This window comes from Dasypus novemcinctus, chromosome 6, assembly GCF_030445035.2.
Source record: "Dasypus novemcinctus isolate mDasNov1 chromosome 6, mDasNov1.1.hap2, whole genome shotgun sequence".
NCBI classification, from domain to species: Eukaryota; Metazoa; Chordata; class Mammalia; order Cingulata; family Dasypodidae; genus Dasypus; species Dasypus novemcinctus.
This window is the reverse complement of record NC_080678.1, coordinates 106,101,045-106,123,405: the sequence shown is the minus strand read 5'-3', so window position 1 is coordinate 106,123,405 and position 22,361 is coordinate 106,101,045.

Below are 22,361 nucleotides of genomic sequence, written 5' to 3'. Positions count from 1 at the left end.
GCTTTACGCATTAAACCTAATCAAACCACGTCGATTATGGAGCTCCTTTGAGGTGGATGGTGTGTGCAACACGTCACGTGTTTTGGGAGTGGGTTTGGGGCTGCTAGGGGTGGGGGCAGTTAAGGAGTGATCCCTCAATTTAACTGAAAAAGAGTAACTTAAACTGAAACATCCCAGTCTCCAAAAGCCTCCGCTGCCTTTGAGACGATGGTGCCCTCTGTTTGCATTTCAAGGGTCAAGATGAAGAACTGGCCGTGAAGACTCCTGCCCAGGGCTGCCCTCCCAGGCCCAGGTCCAGCCCAAGTATCAATTAAGTCTCTTGATTCCAGTCACTGTAAAATCACCAGGAACCTTCCCTGCAGCTCTGTGCTCCCTCCCACGTCTTCAAGAAAAACAGGGTCCGTTCTGGGGCTCGCAGTGCAGAACCGGCTGGCCGGGCTCCGGCCGCCCTGTGGATCCTGGCCGTGTCCCGCCTGGGGACGGCGCACCCCACGCTCCGACTCAGCACGAAGGCCACTTGTTTCCCGTGAGTGCCCAGAACAGTGGCTTCCCCAGTGAGTCCAGTCAGGGACCGTGGTCCTGATGGATGGGTGGTGGCAAGGGCTCACTGTGACCCCACAATTAGCAAGGTGGGATCAAGTCACCACGTTCCAGCAGTCACCAGCCAGGCGGGACGGGGTGCTGTGGGGGACACTGTGGGGGTCACCACGGGATCTGGCCTCTGGACAGCTGGGTGGGGGCTGGGCAGGTCCCTCCATCTCTGCCCGGCCTCTCCATGTGGGAACTGTGGCTGTCACAGGAGTCCAGGACCTGAGGAACCTGAGCGGGTTTTGGGGGAGGGGAGGTAGCACCCCTAGGAGGTGTTTGGCAATGTGTGGGGACATGGTTCAGTGGGCTCGACTGGGTAGGGGCTGGGGGCCAGAGATGGTGACCTTCTTGCAAAGTGAAGGAAGACCTCAAAGCCACCAGCACCTGCTGAGATGCACTGCAAGTCGATCCCACGTACGCCGGCTGTTACAACCGCTCCTGGACCACAACAGCACTAGAGCCACAACCAATTTGGAAGGTAGGAAGTACCAAGAGTTACAAGAGGAAGAAAACTAAAAGATTAGAGGGAGGTAAGCAGATGTGGCTCAACTGATAAGAGTGTCTGCCCACCACCTGGGAGGTCCAGGATTCAAACCCAGGGCCTCCTGGCCTGTGTGGTGAGCTGGCCCACATGCAGTGCTGATGCATGCAAGGATGGCCCTGCCATGCAGGGGTGCCCCCTGCATAAGGAGTGCACCCCACAAGGAGAGCTGCCCTACACGAAAAAAGCACAGCCTGCCCAGGAGTGGCGCCGCACACACGGAGAGCTGATGCAGCAAGGTGACACAACAAAACAAGGCACGGATTCCTGGTGACACAGAGAATGCAAGCAGACACAGAAGAGCATACAGTGAATGGACACAGAGAGCAGACAACAAGGGTGGGCAGGGGGAGGGTGGGGAGAGAGAAATAAATAATTTTTTTTAAAAAAAAGATTGGAGAACAAGAGACTAGTTTTTGCATGGTGATCTTGAGGACAAGGGGCAGATTGGGGCTCAAAAGAACAAGAGAAGAGCTGGCAGGATTTACCGAGGGGTAAGGCAAATGGCTTTTCAAAGTGGGGTGTCCCCACCTCTGCTGACTTACCTGAGCCGTGGGAGGATGACCGCGCGCCAACCTGCAGGCTGACCTCGGCTGGCAGGAACTCCACCAGGGGACGGATCGATCGCCTGCCTACGCCTGCCTGCCCCACCTCCTCTCCCCTCCACCCTCACGGCTTCCTCTCTACTGCCACCATCCTGGGGACAGCTCTCACTCATCAACTGTTGCAGCCACCTCCCAATTTGCCTCTGGCTTCTAGGACCCCCACTTTGCCCCTTGCCTCCACGGGCAAGCACGTAATACCTCTCTGCACTCTGTTCACCTCTACAGTGACTCGCAGAGGACTGAGTGGATAATAGTGTCTCAAGGTAGCCCCGCTTCAAGCCACTAGGATACCGAGGGCCACCTCCAGGGACCCAGCTATGAGCTGTCGCCAAGCCCACAGCAGCCCTGAGTTGTCCTCTGTGGCTTCAGAACTAAACCTGCCTTGATGCTGGTATTCTAGGGTCTTCTTGGATGTAGGACGCCCGGGCCCCCCACTGCCCCCTACCGCCACCCAGGCCTTGGGCCAGCCCGCGGGCTGCTCATCACTCCCTGCTCACGCCCACATCTTCCCAGCGGATGCCTTTGCTCCCACATCACCCCCACCGACACCTGAGCCATCCCTCCAGGCCCAGCCTAAACAGGACTCCTCCAAGAGGACCTCCCAGGCCCCGCTGCACAGTGCCCCCCCAAAATTCACCTCCACCCGGAACCTCAGAACATGACCTCATTTGGAAATAGGGTCTTCTCTGATAGAGTTAGGACAGGCCTTCAACCCAGTGACCGGTGTCCTGAGATGAAGAGGGAAGGACACACAGAGACACGGAGAAGAAAAGCACATGAAGACGAGGCGCAGATCGGAGCTGCGCTGCCCCAAGCCAGGAGCGGCCGGGGCTGCCGGGAGCTGGAGGAAGCAAGGAAGGCTGCCCCCCAGACCTTCAGGGGGAGCAGGACTGTGCCCGCACCTGGGTTCCAGGCATCTACCCTCCAGAACCGTGACAGAATACATTCCTGGGGTTCTTCTTCATTTCACCTTTTTTAGGAGGTACTGGGGCTTGAACCCGGCACCCCATACATGTGAAGCAGGCACTCAACTACTGAGCTAGACCCACTCTGAAAATTCCTGTTGTTTTTTGTTGTCACTGTTTTTTTGCGGTACCGGGAGCCAGGGACTGAACCCGGAACCTCAAATGTAGGAAGCCGGTGCTCAACCACTGAGCCTCACTGGCTCCCTCCTGTTGTTGCTTTGTTTATTCCTATCTGGGTGTGTCAACATCTTTTTGGGGTGTGGCAGGGGCCTGCGCCTCACCGTGCAGGTCCGGGACGCATTTTTTCCTTTGTTTGACCAGGAGGTCCCGGGGATCAAACCTGGGTCCTCCGTATGGTTGACGGGAGCTCAATTGCTTGAGCCACAGCCGCTTCCCCCTCCTGTTGTTTTAAGCTCCCAGTGTGTGTACTGTGCTATGGGAGCCTGGGAAACCAATACACTGTCCTACCTGGAAGTTACCTGTCCCACTGCCGCCCTGCCTGAACATCCCCCTAGGGTTCTGAGTTCCACCAGGCCGGTGCTCACCTGCTGACCACGGGCCGCTTCGTGAGGCCCCGCGCTTGGTTTCAGGCTCTGCTGCCACCATCCTCACATTAATTTATGAGCAAGGAGCTCTGCATTCGCATTTGGCCCTGGGCCTGTGCGGGCAGCGGCAGGCCTCTGGGAGGGTCGGTGCAGTTGGCTGGGTGGGCTCTCCGGATGGGGGCTGCCTCACGGTCGAAGGAGAGGAGGGGGTTCGGCATGAAGCCGTTGGGCCCTCGCTCTCTCCACTCAGGCACAGGGGACGCGCGGTGCAAGCAAGAACACCACGGAGACAAGGTCTAGGCACAAGTCTACTTTATTGTTGAAGGGGACATGGTTTTATAGGGTCTAGGGATACGTAAAGGGACTTGATTGGTGCCGGCGGGTGCTGTTGCATGCGTAGGCGGTTACTGGACAGTAAGCTGGCTAAGAGGTTAGGAGCAAGGGAGGGGAAGGGGAAAGTGTGGGCTGTCTAGATAACGGCTAGGCAGAAGATGGAGAAGGGAAGAAGGAGGGGCAGCGCCGGCTGCCAATACTGGGCGGGAAGGAGACAGGGACAGGCCTGCAGATTAGGTAGGTGGTCCTCTGTCACCTTGTCAAGGACAAGGGATTTATCTCTCCATCCCCCAGTATGAAGTAGTGTTTGGTAGAGACCCAACGAGGGACGAAACGAGGCACAACTCTGCATCTCTGCTCTGGGTGGACAGTTAACGTCCCTGCCACCACAGCCCACGTATATGCCAAAGGGCTCGCCTCTCCTTCACACACCCATAAAGGGAAGCAATTCACCTCAGCTCTTTCCTCACTGCACATGACCCCACAGGACACCATGAAAACTGTCCTTGGATTTTAAAACGCAGCACTGGGGGGCATAGATGTGGCTCAGGCCATTGGGCACCCACCTCCCACATGGGAGACCCCAGCTTCAGTTCACGGTGCCTCCTCAAGACAAGCAGATGCCACAAGTGCTGGAACCAGCAGATGCTGCAAACAGCAGATGCCACAACCGCCGCAACCAGCAGATGCCATAATGGGAAGGCACTGCAATGAGCAGACACAGCAACGAGCAGACACAGCAAGCAGACAATGAGCAGACAGATGAGGGAGCCACCCCAGGGGGCAGGGGTAAATAAATCTTTTTTAAAAGGCAGCGTTGGGGATTGAAACCTGTGCCCTCTGTTCAAGTCCTAATCCCCAGTTCTGTGGGTCGGAACTCATTTGCCAATGGGATTTTTGAAGCTCCTATACTAAGATGAAGTCAGGGAAGGGGATGTGGCTCAATCGACTGGGCTCCCGTCTACCATATGTGAAGGCAAGCTGGCCCCATGCCTGTGGAGAGCTGATGGCCCACACCCGCAGAGTGCGTGGGGCAGACCCTGTGCCTTCAGGGGCCACCTGCAGCCCCCAGCCTCATGTCCCGCAGTGGCCCAGGGCCGTGGGGAGGGGTCCTCCTTCAGCAGACACTCGCCAAGGCCCAAACCAGGCAACGCTGCGGCCCCAGGGGGAGTCAGAACATGGGGAGAGGCCAAGGTCAGAGGTCAGGCCTGGGGAGGGTGGGGGGGGCCCTGCAGAGGAGGTGACAGCCGAACCTTGTCGCCAAGTGGAGTGGAGGCTGGAGGCCAGCACCCAGGGAAAGGTCCACCAATGGGTGCAGGTGTCCTGAGCCCAGCCCACCGCGCCAAGGAAACTGCAGCCTCCGCTCCCAAGTTGGATGACCTTCCTGTGACCTTCTCTCTCTTCTCTGACCTAGAGGGGAGGTGCCTCACCTTCACCCCAGTGAGAGCTCCATGCATGCCGGTGGTCTGTAACCCAGCCCTGTGTGCCCCACCCTGCCGTGAGGGGGTCCCTGTTGCTGTGTGCCTGCAGTACTGCTGTCCCTCCACTGCATACCCCCATCCCTGCTCCCAGGCAAGGGCCGACTGCCCTCCACGAGCCCTGCCTGCAAAGCGCTAAGGCTAAAGCACCAAAGGGCCAGGATTGTTGACTTGCTGAGGTGGACACATAGTTTTGGTTTTACAGTCAAAAAGATGTTGGCATTTGTTGCTGATGATTAAAAGAGTTTATTACATGGTGAGTTTCTGTCCTCTCCGAGATGCATGTATGCTCCACCTGCTAGAATAAGGCACCCCGGGGCCCCGTGGGGGATGACATGGATTGTGCCTCTCACAACACCTCTTCTTAATCCATCTGCCAAATTCCGCTCCATGAAAAAGCCCAAAGAGCCTGTTTCATGTGAATCCAGTCCTGTGTCTCTCTCCCTAACTTCATGCAAAGAGAAGCCTTTGAATTTCTCTTCTCCTTTCTCCATGTCCCTGGTCTCCCACTTTGGAGTCCCACATTCTGAACGTGTCATAGAAGGTGGTGAGGAGCCCCCAGGGTCACTAGCTGGAAGCACGACTTCTCCGTCCAGGTGCCCCGAACTGTGCCCAAGCCCAGAAGGATTCCACTGAACCCTGTCCTCTCCACTAGAGAAGAAAGACAACTCCCCATCTGGTTCCATCTGCCCCTGTTGGAGAATCCACACCCAAGAAGGCTGAGTTTTAGTGAGCAGCGTCCTCCCACCAGGCGCAGCCCACGGTCTCTCTGTGTCTGTGAAATCACCAGGCCCATGGGCCCCCGGGACCTGGCACTGGGTCCCCGAGCACCTCAGGAGGGTCTGCAAGGGCAGCTGTGACTGAGGGCACCCAGGCATTCACTTCATTAGGGAACTAGGCTGCTCTCCACCTCAATCCCGTCTTCCTGAATGCTACATTTCTGCCTTTCAATTGAGTGCACGGCAAGAATGGGGGGAAAGATGGCAGGTTTTGGAGTTTAATATCGATTGAGTTAGATGGCTAGTGAGGGAAATAACCATAATTTCTCCCATGTTTAAAAAAATTTCTCTGGAGGGGCCCGTTTCTGCGTATGCAGGTTGTGTGTGCAGGCTTACCCTGGGACAAATAACCATTGACCTTCAAAGCCTTCCTGTCTGGCGTTGCTGCTGCTTGAGGGAGCCCCCTCTACCCTCCCTGCCCCTCGCCCTCTGTGCAGCCGAGTCCCCCATCTGTCCAGCCAGCCACCAGGACGGGCTTGGGGAGAGCATTCCCCACTCGCCTCCCAGGCCGTCTGTGTGCCAGCAAATCCTCTCCCAAGCTGGTGGTAAGAAGGTTGCTCCTGTGACAAAATGCCGCATAAGGCGAGGCTGAGCAATGGGCCAACTCAGAGCCAGGAGCGAGGGAGAGGGGCTTAAAGCCCTGGGGAGGGGCTCAGCAGTTCCATTTTTGTTGTGTGTGTGTGTTTTTTAATATAATAAAATTTATTTTTAAAGAGCTTTTAGATTACAGAAATGTTACATCGAAATTATGAGAAATTCCCCGTACCCTCCTCACTCTTCCACATCATCCCCTATTTTTCAAATGTAGCAGTACACTTTATTATGATGTATCTGTAAAATCTGCTCATTAAAAAAAAAAAATGCACATTTAAAAAAATGACTCATTGTGGTAAGGACTAACCTACCTAAGTGATAATCTAAAAAATAAACCATCATTGTGACATTTATCAGTACTTCACACATCCGACAAATACTGCAGGTTCACAGGGTGGGTCCCATTTAGTGCATCTGCCTGTCTGCACACACAACGGCTCCTGAAAGACTGACTCAAGGTGATCACTGGTTTTGCCTAATGTGGAAAGTATGCAGGGCAGAGAAAATGGGTGGAGAAACAGGGCAGACAGATCATGGGGAAGAAATAAGCCACAGCCACCAGGGTAAAATGTGGTGAAGATATAAAAGCTGCCTGGCACACAGGAGGAAGAGCTGGAGAGTTTCTCTTTAGGATGGGAAGCTGGGACACAAAAAAGAAATTTGTGCATGCCAGAGAATTTTTGAAAGCTCCTACACATGTCCAGGGCAAGATGCATGTGTAGAAAGACCAGAGAGGAACCTAATTCTTTAATATGGGCTGGTTTATGAGAGCTCAGTACAAATTGGCCTACATGTAGAAGGACACCCTCAACACAGAGTTAATCCACATTACAGCCTTCAATGATCACTAAACAAACATTACAGAACACTGGGAAGTGGTAGAATCTGACTTTAAACATTAACACATGAAAATATCCAATGTTTAGACTTCAGCAAAAATATCACAAGTCATACAAAGAAACAGGATATGATGGCTCATTCAAATGAACAAAATAAAATGAATAAACTACCCCTGAGAAAGGTCAGACACTGGAATTCCTAATCAAAGACAGTAAGTCAACTTTCCTAAATAAGTTCAGTGAGATGAAATATGGACAACGAACTAAAATAAATCAGAAAAATTATACATGAGCAAAAGGAAGAATTAGAAATCTAAAAGAGGATCAAAACAAATTATGAAGATAAAGGGTACAGTAACTGAAATAACTCACTAGAGGGGTTCAACAACAGATCTGAACAGGCAAAAGAAAGAATCAGCAACCTTGAAAATAAGACAAGAGATTATTCAGGCTGGTGAGGAAAAATGAAAAACAATGAAAAAAAAAGTAAACAGAGCCTAAAAAAGCTGTGGGACACAATGAGCCATATCAACATATAATAGTTCCAGAGTAGAAGAAAAAGAGAGAGACAGAATATCTGAAAGAATAAAGGATGGAAATTTCCCAAATTTGGTGAAAGGTGTGAATATAACATCCAAGAAGCTCAACAAAGTTTAAATAGGATAAATTCAAAGATATCCACATTGAGATGCATTATAGTCAAACTGTCAAAGGGCAAAGACAAAGAGTCTCCTAAATGCAGCAAGAGAGAAGTCACTAGTTACATACATGGGATCCTCATTAAAATTAATTGCTGATTTCTAATCAGAACCCATGGAGGTGAAAACGCAGTGACGGGACATATTTAAAGTGCTGAAAGAGAAAAATTGTCAACCAAGAACTCTATATCTGGCAAAACTGTCCTTCAAAAAGGAAGGAGAAATCAAGGCATCCACAGAAACCCCAAAATAGAGGGAGATTGTTACCACTCTAACTTCCCTATAAGATATACTAAAGGGAGTCCTCTAGGAGGAAAGGACAAGACACCAGACAGCAACTTGAAGTCATATGAAGAAAGGAAGAGTTATTGTAATGTTGGTTTGTAACTCTAATTTTTTTTTATTTTTTTACATGACTTAAAATATAAAAGCATAAAAGAATAATTCTATGTTATTGAGCACATACTATATAAAGATGCAATTTGTGGAGAAAAAAACACTATGCGAGGGTTTGGAGGAGTATTAAGAGCAGAGATTGTGTATTCTATTGAAGGCAAATTATTAGTATCAATTCTATCTAGATTGTTATATATTAAGGATGCTAAATGTAAACCTCATGAGAACCACAAAGAAAATATCTTTAAAATATCCAGAAAAGGAAATGAGAAGAGAATCATATCATTTCACTACAAAAGATTAATTAAAACAAAAGAAGGAGATGGAGGAAATGTAGGGTACAAAAGGCATCAGATTTACACACACACACAAAGCAAAATGGCCATAGTCAATCCTGCCATATCAGTAATTACATTGGAGGTAAATGGATTACACTAGCCAACTAAAAGGCAGAGATTGACAAAATGGGTAAAAAGCATGACCAGCTATATGCATTTACAAAATGACTCACCTTAAACCCAAGGGTGAAAGGAAAGAAAAATATTCCAAGTGAATAATAGCAGACAAAATGGACTTGAAGTCAAAAAGAGTTATAAGAAATAACTTCACTATATATTAATAAAAGGGTCAATATATCAAGAAAATATAATGATTACAAATAACTATGCAGCTAATAACAGAGCCCAAAAAAATTTAAAACAAATACTGAAAGAATTGAAAGGAGAAACAGGCAGTTCTACAGTAGTAGTTGATGGCTTCAGTACATGACTTTCAATAATCAACAGAACATCTAGGCAGAACTTCAAAATAGAAAGAGGACTTGAAAAATATTATAAACCAATGGGACCCAGGAGACACATGCAAAATTATCCACCCAAGAACAGCAGAACACATATTCTTCTCTAGTTGACTCAGATCACTCTTTAGGACAGAATATATGTTAGGTCACAATAAATAATAATTTTGAAATAATTGAAATCATGAAAAGTTTCTTCTTTGACCACAGTGGAATGAAGCTAGAAACCATGAACAAAAGGGATTTTGGAAAATCCACAGATAATTTGGAAATTAACACACCTTTAAACACAAAATCAATCAAAAGAGAAATTACAAGAGAAATCATAAAATTCTTAGAAAATGATAAAAATGAAAATGCAACATACTAAAATTTATGGGTACAGCAAAAACAAAAGATCAGGGTGAAAACTATAGCTGTAAATGTGTACATTAGAAAAAAGAAAGATCTCAAATCCAAAACCTAATTTCAGATCTTGAGGAACTAGAATAAGAAGACCAACTAAATCTGAAGTTAGCAAAAGTAAGCAAATAATAAGTATTAAAGCAGACATGAATGAAATATAGAGCAGAAAACCAATCAAGAGAATCAACAAAATCAAAAGTTGTTCTATGGAAAAATAAAATTTATAAACATTTGAGAAAAGACACACAAAAGACAAAATTGGAAATGAAACAGGATGTATTTCTACTGATCTTGTAGAAGTTAGGATTATAAAAGACAGCTATTGTATTATTAGTCAGCCAAGGGGTGCTGGTGCAAAAAGCAGAAATGGGTTGGTTTTTATAAAGGGCATTTATTTGGGGTAGGTCCTTACAGATATCAGGCCATAAAGCATAAGTTACTTCCCTCACCAAGTTTATTTTCACATGTTGAAGCAAGATGGCTGCTGACATTTGCAAGGGTTCAGGCTTCTCAGATCCTCCCTTCCAGGGTCTTGCTTCTTCCTGGGCTCAGGGTTCCTCTCTTCCTGGGGCTTGCTTCTGTTTCCTCTGTGTGCTTACTTCCCAGGGCTCCACCTTAAGGCTTCAGCATCAAACTCCAGCATCAAAACTCCAACATAAAAAACCCTCAGTTCTGTCCTTTGCCATGCCTTTTATTTGTGAAGCCCACCCACCAAGAGATGGGGACTGAATGCACTAGTGATATGGCCCAATCAAAGCCCTAATCATAACTTAATCATACCCAGGTACAGACCAGATTACAAACATAATCCAATATCTATTTTTGTAATTCATAACCATATCAAACTGCTACACTCCACCCTCTGAATTCCAAAAAAAAACATTACAATATTCAAAAAAACCTTAAATCAGTAACTATGCAAGTACTAAATCATATCACAATCAATGTAAAGAAATATAGTTTGTCTTGGGGCCAAGTCCTGTCTACTACAGACTTCTGAAACTTACAAAACAATTCATCTTCTTCCAATACACAAATATACAAAGGATAAACATTTTCATCACAATATGGAGAAATTGGGAGGGAAACATGAGTCATGAGTCCTCTACAGTTCAGTAAACCTACAAGGCATCCTCCATTCCATTTCAGACTGAGAGTCATTCTTAAGATGATGGTTTCTTCTTCTTAGGGCCATAGGGGAACCCACCCTGTCCACCTGCTTGTCCAATGACTATTTTCTTGGTTCCACCTCATCAAGGATCTGGGTGTCAACCAAGCTCCAGACCTCTCCCTCCAAGAGTGTTGGGTGGTTGCCACACCTCATCCAATCTTTAGGTTAGAGTCTTAACCCCTCTAGTACAGTGATGTGAAGACAACATTCCCTCTAACCTTTGGCATACAGGCTCAACTCTCCCAGAGCAATGAGTTGACCACCTGACCTTCCCTAACCTTTGGGGGACAGGTCCAACCCTCTCAGACCTGTGGGGTGCTGATCTTAACCACCATAATCCTTGGGGAATGTGCTCCACCCTCTCTGTACCCTGAGGCAGCAAAACTCTCCCAGAACACTGGGTGGGAACATCTATCCTCTTCAGCTGCTGGGGCTAACTCACCCTCTCTGTACACATGGGTGGGGTTCCTCTCTTGGCCCAAGGTGATGTCCTAATTCCAGATCTCAGCTTCCATGATGTTCCTCTTAAAGCTGTTTCTCCTTCAATCTTTCCTTTCCATGTCCTTTTGATTCCAGACTGACAGTGGTTTTGTTCATACAGCTCTCCCAAAAACCTTGTTGGTTTAGCATGCAGGAAGCAGGGGTCAAAGCCATTAGACACTAAGACTTTCTACAAGTCTTTCAAGATAACAGCAACTTCAATCCTGATTTACAAGTCCCAGGTTTAGTTAAGTCCTCCAATGGGGCACTTTCATCTGGGAGCTTGATTTCCAGAGACTTGGAATTTCCAGAATCAGTTTCTGTTTTCTTTGTACCTGACAGTTCAGTCCTCAGCATATCTCTCTCATCTAGCATTTTGCTGTAAGCTGCAAGCATAAGCCAAGGTGCATTCTCCTGGTTTACTTTGGACGTTTCTTCAGCTAAATACCCAGGCTCACCATTTTCAAATTCTGCCTTCCTTAAAACACCAGGAGTTAATCTTGCTAAGTTCTCTGCAACTTTAAAACATGAATCACCTTTCCCCCAGTTTCCAATAATAGTTTCATCGTTTACTTCTAAGGCATCATAAAGTCTCTCTAGCATCCACATTGCTTTCAAAAGTCTCTTCAAAGCATTGTAGGTCTTTTTTTCCAAGCATCTCACAATTCCTCCAAAAAATACGCCTTACTCATTTATAAAACCATTCCAGCATTTAGGTAATTGCAAAAGCACTTCCCCACTCCTCGGTACCAAATTCTGTATTAGTCAGCCAAAGGGGTGTCAGAAATGGGTTGGTTTATAAAGGGTATTTATTTGGGGAGGACCTTACAAATACTAGGCCATAAAGCATAAGTTACTTCCCTCACCAAAGTCTATTTTCACATGTTGGAGCAAGATGGCTGCTGACATCTGTAAGGGTTCAGGTTTCTTGGATTCCTCCCTTCCAGGATCTTGCTTCTTCCTTGGCTCCAGGTTCATATCTTCCTGGGGCTTTCTTCTGTTTTCTCTGTGAGTTTAATTCAAGGGGCTCCAGCTTAAGGCTTCAGTATCAAACTCCAACATCAAAATTCCAACATAAAAAACCGTCAACTCTGTCCTTTGCCATGCCTTTTATCTCAATGTCCTTATGATGCGGCCCAATCAAAACCCTAATCATAACATAACCACACCGAGGTGCAGACCAGATTACAAATCCAATAATCTATTTTCAGAATTCAAATCATATCAAACTGCTACAGCTATGAACAATTATGCACCAACAAATCTGATAACCTAGATGAAAAGGTCAAATCTAGAAACACACAGTATACCTAAATGGACTCAAGAAAAAAAAATAGAAGAACTTTTCAGACTTATAACAAGAGAGTGAATCAATAATCAAAAATCTCCGACAAAAGAAAAGTCCAGAACCAGATGCCTTTATTGGTGATTCGACCAAACACTCAAAAGAAGAATTAACCCAAACTTTCTCAATCTCTTCCAAATTTGAAGAGGAGGGATCTCTTCCTAGCTCATTTTGTGACTATCGTTATTCTCATATGAAAACCAGAGAAAGATATGACAAGAAAAGAAAACTAGGGGACTGGGTGTAGCTCAGTGGTTTGAGTGCATGCTTCCCATGTATGAGGTCTTAGGCTCAATCCCTGGCACAGAAAGAAAGAAAGAAAGAAAGAAAGAAAGAAAGAAAGAAAGAAAGAAAGAAAGAAAGAAAGAAAGAAAGAAAGAAAGAAAGAAAGAAAGAAAGAAAGAAAGAAAGAAAGAAAGAAAGAAAGAAAGAAAGAAAGAAAGAAAGAAAGTTGCAGGCTAATTTTCCTTATGTAGATGCAAAAACCAAAACAAAATGAATCCACTCAGAGATGTATTCACCAAATGCAATGAATGTCTCATGATGATGGAGGAGATTGTTGTTATGGGGGGAGGAGTGGGATGAGGGGGATGGGGGGTATATGGGGACCTCATATTTTTTAAATGTAATATTAAAAAAATAAAGACAATAAATGAATCCAATAGCATATTAAAATAATTATGCACCACGACCAACTAGGATTTATCCCAGAAATACAAGGCTAATTCAACAGAAAACAATCAAACAAATTCACCGCATTAATAGAATGAAGGAAAAAAAATATATACAGTCATCTCAATTGACACAGTAAAGACATTTGAAAATATCCAGCACCTGTTTGTGATGAAGACATTCAGGAAAAAATAAGAGAGGGGAACTTCCTTGGCATTCTAAAGGGCATTTATGAAAATGCCATAGCTAATATCTTACTCAATGATGAAAGACAGAAAGCTTTCCCTCTGAGATCAGGACTAAGATAATGGTTTCTGCATTCATTACTGTTCTTCAACATTGTACTGGAAGTTCTAGCCAGAGCAATTAGACAAGAATAAGAAATAAAAGTCATCCAATTTGAAAAGGAAGAAGTAACCCTCTGTTCAAGATGACAGGATCCTTTGTATAGACAATCCCAAAGAATTCACAAGAAAATAGAGTAAAAAACAAATCCAACAGCCTTGCAGGGTACAAGATTAACATGCACTGGGGACCCCTTCTCCTCTGCCTGGGAGAAAGGGAGCCTCCCAACCTGCTTCCCAATCCTACAAGGTAGGCACTGTTTTTCCTGCCATTTTGCAGAGGAGGAAAGTAAGGCTCAGAGCTGAAGGCCTTGTCTAAGGTGAAAGGGCTTCTGAGGAGTGGGAGTAATCAGATGGGGGAGCCCAGACCCTTCCCCTGACCCCTGGATCAGGGGCCTCTCAAGGACTGACTTTGGAAGAGGGAGTGGATTTATGGCTCTGGGGGCCTGGTGCAGGACTAGGGTCAAAAGTATGGAAAGCCATGAGTCCTCTAAGGTATCAGCTCCTTTCATCTTCAAAATTGCCCTCCATCCCCTCAGGCCTTCCTCGCTGGTTGTCCTGCACCTAAAATGCTGCTCCCCAAGATGTCTGGATTTTGGATCTTCTCAACATTCAGATTCAGATGCTATTTCCTCCAGAAGCCTGCTTGAACCTGCTGCAACTAAAATGTCCCCTTCCTGCTTCACTGGGTGTCCCGCTGCCTCTAATTTACTAGGTTCTAGTCTTCTGGGTTGGGAGCTATACCATGATGATGACTCATCACACAGTAGGCACTCAATAAAGATGTGGCAGATGCTATAGGTATGCCCCCCATGTCCCCTCAGCACCCCACTATGTACCCAAACCCCAAAACAAGACTTCCAGCTGCCAGCACCTGCAGTTCTCACCTGGGGCCTTTTCAAGTCACCTGAGCCTGCCCTGCCTGCACACTGGGCATGCTGGAAATGTCAGGGAGTCAGTGCCCCTTGCAGGGAGGCTCACGGGACACAGTAGCTGGTGGGCCACTGCCCCAGCCCTTTCCACCACCTCTGCAGGGAAAACTCAGACAAGTGGTCTACACTGTCTCCTAAGAGCCCCTGGTCTCAGTCCTACCCACAGCAGTCATCTGCTGAGACCCGCTGCCTTGTGCTCTCTGCCTCCTCATCGCCATCCCCACCCCTCTTCCCGAGGTGCTTCCTGGGATCAGCCCCCAAACTACTTGCACTGAAAAAAGAAAACTATAGCAAGGGGGTTGCAATCACCTGGCAGCGTAGAGATGCTCTCTTTTCCTTGGCTGGCAGATACTTTGGGCCATCCATAACTGGTGCCTTGAGGCCTGGTGTGCCTCAGCTGGCTGTGCCCCAAGGCTCGGTGTGCCTCAGCTGGCTGTGCCCCAAGGCTTGGTGTGCCTCAGCTGGCTGTGCCCCAAGGCCCGGTGTGCCTCAGAGCTGGCTGTGCCCTGAGGCTCGGTGTGCCTCAGCTGGCTGTGCCCCGAGGCTCGGTGTGCCTCAGCTGGCTGTGCCCCGAGGCTTGGTGTGCCTCAGCTGGCTGCTGCACTCCCCTGACCCTGTGTGAACCGAGCAGGCCCCTGCCCAGGCCTGGGGCTCTGGACTCTGGAGGAACAGGTCTGTCCCTCCTAAAGGCTCCACGCAGTCCCAACTGAAACCACCATGTACTCCTACAGTGGAGGCTGAGAACGCTCTTAGACAGGGGCCCTGGAAGCAACCCACCTTCTAGCCCCTTCACCAGCCTACTTGAGGGTACGACTCTTGATAGAGGCAATGGTGTAGCAGGGTGGGAGATTGGGGTCTCAGCCCAGCTCTGCTGCTGGCTCCTTATGCAACCTTAGAAGAGGTGTTTTGTATCTCCAAGCTTTGGATTTTTCTTCTGTCAAATGAGTTAATACCACCAGCTATGACTCACTCGCAGGGCTCAATCCCCCAACAAATAATTACTGAGCATCTACTATGGGCTGGATATGGTTTTAGGTACTGAAGCTCTAGAGACAAATTAAATGGGCAAGAGCCTTGCCTCATGGAGCTAATACCCCAGGGAGGGGATGGGACCTAATAAGGAGAAGCACGTATGAAGGCTCTGAAAAATTACAACATGCCTTGCTGTGCCATGGATGGTGACACTATCTTGCCACACTGGCCACTCAAGGATTAGACCCACAGAGCAGACCCACTTGGAATAAATCACTGGCAATGGTTACCAGCAGAAACCATTCCAAATGCCTTGTATGTATTAACCCAGCAATCCCAAATACCTGTCCATGCTGAAATAGGCACTATAAATATGCATATTCTGCAAAGAAGGAAACTGAGGCATAGAGCAGTTAAGATATCCTCTCAGAAGGACAACTCGAATGAGGCAGAGACAGGATTAGAATGCAGGTGATCTGAGGTTAGCCATGTCCAGCCACTATCTTATCCTGCCTCCACCAAGACCAATCCAAGGGTCCTGCCCTTAGGGTGTCTCCCAGGCTGGCTGGAGGTGTTGAATGAACTACGTTGAATTCTACCACCACTATCCTGGGGGGTCGGGGGATGCGCCTCTGGGCCAGGAGGAAATGTCCCTGAATGGGGGAGGAGGCTCTTGTTCCTTCACTAGTGATCCCTGGAAGAGGAGGTCTTCTAACAGGAGACCCAGAAGATGAGCCTTGACCTAAGGAGGGAGTGGCCCTCACAGCTCCCTCTCTGACCTCCCTCTCCTGGTTCTGGGTGTCTAGAAGAGCAGATGATCTAGTTGTGGACTGGGGAAAAATGGGTGGTCCCATCTCATGGAGGCAAGCCCAAATCTAGGACACAGTGGAGGATTTGTGGGCTATGAGGGATAAACTAGATGCCGGGAGGCTGCTACCTGGCTTTTACCCTCAGTTTCCTTCACTTTTGCTGTCCCAGAGTCTTTAGTAAAGTCCCAGACCAAATTCCAACATGATACAGGGAATTAGAGAAAGGTGGGAAAGCTATGCATCCAAGTTTGAGCCACCAAGTTTAGAGGGAAAGAGTGACCCTGTAACTAGTTTTGGCGGTAGTACCGATAAGCAGGCAATTTTTGAAGAGAAAGGTAAAACTGGACAGTCAGGGACATTGGGCATATTTTGTCCATGTGGAGAAATTTCCTCCATTGCCAACCCTGGAGGATTAAGTGCTAGTTTATTCAGAGAGAGAACAGCTTCAGAAGATGAGGGTGCTAAGAGGAGAAAAAGAATGGAGTGTAAAGGAAAGGTGTAAGATTCAGGAGTTGTGCAGGGACCCCCAGCCTCAGCCCCTTAAGAGACTTTCCCAAACCAGGCAATGGTGCTAGCCTCTGGTCTGCTCATGGCCATGGCCAGGGAAGAGCAAAGAGAAAGGATGAGAAAGAAGAGACAGCCAAGGGGAGGTCCTGGGTGTCTGCTTGGGATGGAGATGGCTTGGAGAAGACAGAGGTCTGGCCCTACTTCCAGCCCAGATCTGATCATCATTTCCCAGAGGCTCCCATTTGAGCATGGCTGGGTCAGGGCTGCCTCGCTCCCAGTGCCTGCAATGGGAGACTAGCCCATGCTTGGCCCCAGGGGGTGCAGCAGCAGCCAGAGTTGCCTTTACTCCACTGCTGGAAGCACTGGGAAGTTCCCAGGGCCCCCGCTCCCTCTGGGATTTCATGCTGCTCTCTCCTGCCTCAATTTCTCTTTTCTCTCTTGGATGAACATATTGTGGGGCCATCTGCAAAGCTGTGGGCACGCTTATCTTAACTTTGCAATCCCGCACAGACCCACAGAGCTGAGCTGGAAGGGGCCTTGGAGAACATCCCCAAGCAGGCATGTCAGTCTCGGGCATGCCTCTCCCCAGGGAAGGTGGCTGGGTCAAGGCTGGGGGGAGAAGTGGGACTGGACATGCTCCCTCTGAGCACATTTTCAAAAAGTGGAGCATTTTTAAGGTAAGATGTTGACATAATTGTTAAGTCTGTGAGGAAACAATACTAAAAGCAATGCGAAAATAGACATGCAGAAAAGGTAGTCAAAGCAGAAGAATTATTTTCATATACTGCCTTCCCCAATCCAACCTCAAAATTTGCCTCCCAGAACTTAGGCCTCAAGGAGAATTATGGTGTGAGGGATACAGTATACAAAGCCACTCAGGAGACATACTAATAGAATATAAAATTGGTTAAAAGATGTAGGGAGGGGAGTGGATATGGCTCAAGTGGTTGAGCACCCGCTTCTCATTTGGGAGGTCCCAAGTTCAGTCCCTGGTGCCTCCTAAAAACAAAAAGAACGTACAACAAACAAATTCATGGGGGGGGGGGAATCCAAACCAGGGGAGCCAATGTGGCTCAGTGGTTGCACACTGGCTTCCTACATACAAGGTCTCAGGTTTAATCCCCAGCCCTAGTACCTAAAAAAATAACATGGAGTAACATAGAAAAACCTACACAAGTTTATTAAATAAATGTTGTGTGTAGAGTGGCTGACTTTGGATTAATCTCCTATAATTTGGGAGGAGGGATGGAGAAGGGCTTGTTTACCTTTATTTTTCTCTCCCCTGAAAGATTTTCAGTAGAAAATTCTGAAAAGTACCGTGATTCTAACTCAGTGGCCTCATTTTACAGATGAGAAAACTGAGGGCCAGAGAAAGAGAACAGCAGAATCAGACTGAATTCTAAGCTCCCCAACCCCACAGTCCATTCCATGTTCTTTCCATTAATACATCACCATCTCTACATTTAGGTCCCCCACCCAAGAGGCCAGGCACTGTTTCCAGTATATCTTGCCCAGACAAGAGCCCAGGAGAGCATGCTTCTAAGAGGCATCCTCAGTTGACTATTTCTGATGAGCGCAATGATGCTCCAAGATTCCACCCAGAGATTCACTGATGCTTCGGCCTTGGTCCTTCAAGGAAGGTCCTCTTTCCACCAAGTACATACATGGAGCATCAAGGAAGGATGGTGGAAACAGATGTGGCTCAACCAATTGGGCTTCCTTCTACCATATAGGGTTCAATGCCCAGGGCCTCCTGGTGAAGGCAAGCTGGCCCATGCAGCAAGCTGGCCCAGGCTGAGTGCCACCCTGTGTGGGAAGGCCACCCAGCACAGGTAATCCACACTGCACAGGAGTGCCAGCCAACGGAGAGAGCTAGCGCAGCAAGATGAACCAACACAAGACACAGAGGAGAGAAAATAAGACAATGTAGCAGAACAGGGAGTTGAGGTAGTGCAAGAGAGTAATTGCCTCTCTCCCACTCCAGAAGGTCCCAGGATTGGTTCCTGGAGCCACTAATGAGAATAAAAGCAGACACAGAAAAACACATAGCAAATGGACACAGAGAGCAGACAATAGGGGGAATGGGCAGGGGGGAGAAATAAATAAAATAAAGCCTTAAAAAAAAGGAAGGACAGGTACCCTACTGTAAAGCCTGATCAGCATCATCTACTCTAGCCATCATTAAGATGACAGATATGCATTTAAAGGTCACCCTCTCCTCCTGAAGACAGCTTGGGAAGTTGATTTCCACTAAGGGAGCACTACAATTAAAAGCTTACAGGTGCCTACAAAGTCCACTGAAAGGCCAGAAGCAACAAGGTCAAATATTAGTTGACAGAGTCATAGAACTTCCTTTAGCCAAGGGGGGGAAATACTCCCTGGACAAATCTACAATCTCCAAGTGTTTCTGGGACCTGGACAGAGAGTAAAAGGGTTTAGATGCAGGAGGCTAAGAGCTTGTATGTAAAGAGATGGGGAGATTTCTATCAGTGGAGAGTCCTGCCAAAACAAACACGAGGTTTGCAAGCATGATGGAATTATGTACAGTGGGGCTTCCCGAGCAGAGTCATCTGCTACATCACCAAAGAGCAGAGCAGTGCAGTGGATAAACCCGTGACTTCTGCAATGCACTTGCCTGGGTTTGGGTCCTAATTCTACCATTTCCCAGCTGGGAGACCTTAAAAAGGTTATTTAATTCTTTGGGTCTGTTTTCTCATGTGAAAACAGGGACAGTAACTGGGCACATGCATTGCGGGTGTGGGAAGGATTGAAGGGATAATAGGTCAAGCAGGTAGCACGGAGAAGTACTAGCTAAGTGGTAACCATCATAAACACCCGGTGGAGGCACGCATCTGCCAGGTGAGTAGACAACCGATACACCTGTCTGCTGGTGCTCTCTGATTCCCCTTCAGCATTTGGAATTTCCAGCACCAGAACTTAACCCCCCAGAGGGGATAGTTTTGTTCTTCCTGAAAATCATGTATACGATTTTCTCTTGTTGTGGACCCCTTAGACCTGGGGACCATGATGGCCTGGGCATCAGCTGTGGCTCAGAATCTTGATGAAGCCCATTATCTAATTAAAGAATGAAAAAAAGGTAGAAAGTAGCCTCTGTGCTGCTACATCATCATTAAGATTTTAGCAACAAAAAGGCAAAGCCAACTTTCTCAGTATTATTCCCCTATTTCATAAATCAGAAAATCTGAAATTGTTTGTGTGCTTTTTGCTTTTCCTCCTGGGACTCCATAAGCTATTTTTATTTTGATTTTTTTTTAATGTAACCCTTACATATTTTGAATGTTCCCAAATGGGCCATCAAGGATCAATGGCTCTGCACCACTGCCCACGCCTTCCTTTCCTGCTGCAGTAAAGGGAAGGGAAATGGAGAAATGGGGGCAGGGAGGAACTCCTCAAGGAGCTAACGGGTCCCTCAATTCAGGCCCAGGTTAAGACCTGGACTGAGGAGTGCACCAACCTCTGCTGGGCAGTTATCAGGCAACTCTACGTGGCCATGAAATGAGCTGCCCACTTGCCATGCACATTGGGCCACAGCCTGGGCGCCATTGTGGGCAAGGAGGAACTGCTGAGTTTTTCAGTCGTGAACCCCCCTGTGATGTCCCAGGAGCACCCCACCCCCAGGAAGCAGCTTCTATCTCAGGGCCATTTCTCAGGGAAATGCCCCCACAGGGACTAGGGTGTCCTGCTGAACCCAGGGCTCAATGCCAGCAACAGGATGTTTCCAGATCCATGAAGCTGTGTGGCCAGGGGCTGAGTTCAAGTTGACAAGAAGGAAAGAAGGTGCTTGTCAAGTGTCATCCCCCAACCACCACCTTCTCCCCACTTCCTAGTCAATAAGTAAGGAGTCCCTGGTTCTCGTGCCTGAAAAGGCATCCCCTGTAGAGTTGGTTTTTAAAAAATACATGGGAAACGGACTTGGCCCAGTGGTTAGAGCGTCCATCTACCACATGGGAGGTCCACAGTTCAAACCCCGGGCCTCCTTGATCTGTGTGGAGCTGGCCCATGCGCAGTGCTGATGTGTGCAAGGAGTGCCCTGCCACGCGGGGGTGTCCCCCGCATGAGGGAGCCCCACATGCAGGGAGTGTGCTCATAGGGAGAGCCGCCCAGCATGAAGGAAAGCGCAGCCTGCCCAGGAATGGCACCACCCACACTTACTGTGCTGCTGAGGACAACGGAAGCGGACAAAGAAACAAGACGCAGCAAATAGACACAGAGAACAGACAACCAGGGGAGGGGGGGAATTAAATAAATAAATAAATCTTAAAAAAAAAAAACAAACATTATCACTGTACATGATAATTCCACCATGCTGGATAGGTCTTGAGTAGGATTGATCTCCTTTGTAGGTTCCAATGGGTGACTCGATGGCCAAGATCAGGAACCACTGGCATAGGCTACTCATAAAGCTCATGGAGAGGGGAGCCCATTGTGTCCCTGAGCTGGCAACACTGGCTCTTCAAAGCAGGCAGAACAAATTCCTTGAAGTCAGGCCAAAACCAGATTTTCCAGGGCCAATGGCATGCCTGCTCTTTCTGTAACCCTCAGACATCCCAGGTTATGCCACAGGGCCCAGGAGAGAAACTATCAAAGACTCCCTGAAAAAGCTCCCTTGTGTACAGTCCTTTCTGATGAGGTGAGGAAGAGTCCACAGAAACTGTTTTTGCAATTTGGAAATGAAGACTGGGGAAGAATCCAAAAGAACCTGAGCCTCTGGCTAATGAGCCCACATGCTTTCCAAGGCCTTCCTGTTCATGGAATCGCTGCCATCTCTAAAGAACGCTTTGTGTTTGAAAGAACCTGACTTCACAGGTCATGGCACAAAGCTCCGAGCCAACAGGGCTTATGAAAGACAGAAAACATCAAGCAAAGAACCCAGAAGAAGGGTCGACCAAAGCAGGGTGTGGGCCAGGTCGATGGTGACATATTACTAACTTCCTCCAACATATAAAAAATGACATTCTTTTCTGAGAAAAATCTTCCAACTCATAAGATCCCAACTCCCATATCTCTTTCCTTATCATCTCTTCACTCTGACACACATTTGCACAAACACCAACACATGTGTGCACCAGAGAAAAATGTATAGGATAAAGAATTCCTGATTGTGCCCACATTTAAGGAAGAGGAAGAGGTCTTTATATTAGGAGAAGTGATCTGGGTGGCTGGGGCCAGAGAGCATGATAAGATGTGTCCGATCTACTTTAGGAAAAGCTGGGGTGTTCTCTCCTGGGAAATTGACTTCAGCCCAAATAAAACTCTATGGATCAAGGGTCACTTTGACTATTGTAAGAAATGAGTATCAAGGACTGAAGACCCCATGGGGCAGGAAAAAAATTTTTAAAGAATAACAGAAATGTAAATCTTGGAGAAATAATCTAAAAATTATCATCAAGGAATAGCCCACCTTCCATCTCTGGGGGGGAAAAATAATTTACTAAAATGACACTTCAGCGTTACCTATTTTTCCAGCTTGTCTTTCTGGGCTGAACTTCCAAAACAATTGTTTATCTTTACAACATCCTATTGTTCAGTCAGTTTGATTTTTTTTA